A 3,016-nucleotide genomic window follows, 5' to 3' on the forward strand; every position below is an offset into this window, starting at 1 on the left:
CTGAGCTTCATGTGAAAAAACAACCTACACTAAGTCCCCACAGCATAGTTCTCTTCCTTTTTGTCCCATTTAATTTTTCTAAATTATGTTTCTGGGTGTGTGAACATTCAAATCATTATGGTATCAGAGAGAAGGAAATTTCTGTAAGCTGTGGGGTTGAGGGTGGAGTACTCTCTTGGAGGAAATTACATTTGACTTGGTTTGTTAAGGGTGGATATTTGCATTCATTTCTAACTGTGGAAATGATGTAGCTAGTTGGAATTGTAACTTAAAAGAAACCTCTTCTCTCCTACGTTGCTTTTAAAATGTCAGGATATTTTATCACAGCAACAGAAATGAGAAGCTGGGCTATGTTCTGACACATTGAAAGTCCAGAAGAGGGGCAGAAAGATTGTTCAATGATTAAAAGAATCCTAAAGGAATCTTCCACATGGTGGAAGAGCAAGCTAACTCATCAAGCTGTTCTCTGACTGCCACATGTGTGCCTCAGTACATGCACCCCACCCCAAAGAAATAAAAATTTAATGAAAAAAATAGCTTAAATTCCATAAGAGAAAATGAGGACGTGCAGAGTTTAAGTGGAACTAGTGAATACAAAGTTCTGGATAGAATCCTAAGCTGGTCTTGAACTTGCTGTGGAGCTAAGAACACTTGAGCTTCATGTGAAAATCCAACCCACACTAAGTCCCCACAGCATATTTCTCTTCCTTTTTGTCCCACTTAATTTTCCTAAATCGTGTTTCTGGGTGTGTGAACATTCAAATCATTATGGTATCAGAGAGAAGGAAATTTCTGTAAGCTATGGGGTTGAGGCGGCTGTGACCTTGAACATTTGATAACACTTGAACATCCTGGTGTTGGGATTACAGGCTTGCTTCACCATGTCTGGCAGCACTCACGAGGCAGAGGCAGGCAGAGAGTTCTAGGCCAGCCTGGTCTACATAGCAAATTCCAGGACAGCCAGAGCTGTACAGTGAGTCACTCTATGAGAGGAGAGAGAGAGAAGGAGAGCGAGAAGGAGAGGTCGAGGACGGGGGCGAGGGCAAGAGGGAAAGTAAGGCTCAATCTGAGGTCACCTTAGACTACATAGTGAGTTTCAAGAGAGCTTGAGCTACAGTGTGAGAGTCCTCTTTCCCCCGAAAAGCATTATCTAAGTGTTTTGGCACATGCTTGTAATCCCAGCATGCCAAAGTTGAGGCAGGAGGATTACTTATTGTTCGAGACCAGCCTGTATTAAATAGTGAGTTCCAAGCCAAACTGAGTTATTTATAGGCACCTTTTCTTTTTTTTATTAAATCAAATTGTAATTTTTACTTATTCACACAGGGGTTATAAACACAAAAAGGCAGGATGTGGGAAAGGGGATGACACTGGAGCGTGGATGTTCAGGGGGAGTACAGATATCTTTCAGAACAGGGTATCGGCTGGGTGAAGGTTCAGGGGACAGGTCACTATGACTCTGCCTATGATTCACTTTAGACACCATTTCTTAAAAGGGGAGGATTTTGAGCAAAATATACATATTCACGAAATTGTGAAAGAATATATAAATTTAAAAATAAAAAACAATGAAAAAAGGTAGTCTCAGTCACAGAACTCTGATATGTGTTCTATAGTGGCAGCCTGTCCACAAAACAGTCCACTAAGTAGACGGAACTGCATGTCTGCTATCTAGAATCTACACTCTTGATAATGTTGCTAAGGAAAGTAAAGGTAATGACCCATTTCTGTACTGAAGATTATACACGTATAAAAACATTGCAGAAATTACAGAAAGACTTTTACTACCCTTGCCCTTAGAGAATCACTTATGATTCTGAAGAAAAGGAAACTAGTGATGGCATTTGAGAGGAAACATGCAATGGTAATATAATTGAATATCCAGAATCTGGAGAAAAATTTCAGCCACAGGACAACCAGTGCAAGAACATATGGCCAGTTCCTGATAAAGGCCAGGACTGGTTTAGAGCAATGAAAAGTTTATGGGTTTTAAGTACTTACAGCTCTCTGAAACTTAAGCAAGGTTTTTTTTTTTTTTAAATAATGAGTAGACTATCTTTTCTGTCCCCTGTTGCATGCTTCAAAAATTTGTGTATTATATAATACAACTAGTTGGTGTGTACTTTTAATTTATACTAGTGTAACTCCATACAGTAAAATGAAAAAAGAGTCCCCTCTCCAAGTTCTAGTATGTTCTTTTTGTATGGTACTGCCTGGCCTGGTACTCACTAATGGTTTTGTTTCTACCTCAAAGTGCTGGATCACAGGTGTGCTTCAACATACCTGTTGAGTTTTTTCTCTTTGTTTTATTTTTTTTTTAATTCAGTGCTGGAAAATTGAATGCAAGGCTTTAGATATGCTAAGCAAGCATTCCACTGAGCCACATCTTCAGTTTTAGTTTTTTTAATTTAAAATTATATATATATTCATTATTTATGTGTGTTTGTGCCTACTTGAGTTTATATTACCACATGCATGTAAGGATACTGAGACTCCAGAAGAGGGTGTGTCAAATCCCCTAAAACTAAAGTTACAAGTGGCTATGAGCTAGTATATGGATTCTGGGAGCCAAAACTTGGGCCTTCTACAAGAGCAGTAAGCTCTCTTAACCAATCTTCTAGCCCCTGTGCCCTAGTTTTTCTAATATTTTAATTTTTTGAGATTATAACATGAATTCCTCCTCCTTTCTGTCCTCCAAATTGTCTTCTGCATACTTTCTCTCTTGCACTCAGTTCAACTTTGTGACCTCTTTTTCTTTTTCTTTTTTTTTTTTTTTAAAGATTTATTTATTTATTATATATGAATACACTGTAGCTGTCTTCAGACACACCAGAAGAGGGCATCAGATCTCATTACAGATGGTTGTGAGCCACCATGTGGTTGCTGGGATTTGAACTCAGGACCTCTGGAAGTGCAGTCAGTGCTCTTAACCACTGAGCCATCTCTCCAGCCCGACCTCTTTTTCTTTAACACAGAGAGAGAGAGAGAGAGAGAGAGAGAGAGAGAGAGAGAGAGA

The sequence above is a fragment of the Grammomys surdaster genome, unplaced genomic scaffold, assembly GCF_004785775.1.
Source record: "Grammomys surdaster isolate TR1022 unplaced genomic scaffold, NIH_TR_1.0 240, whole genome shotgun sequence".
Lineage (NCBI taxonomy): Eukaryota > Metazoa > Chordata > Mammalia > Rodentia > Muridae > Grammomys > Grammomys surdaster.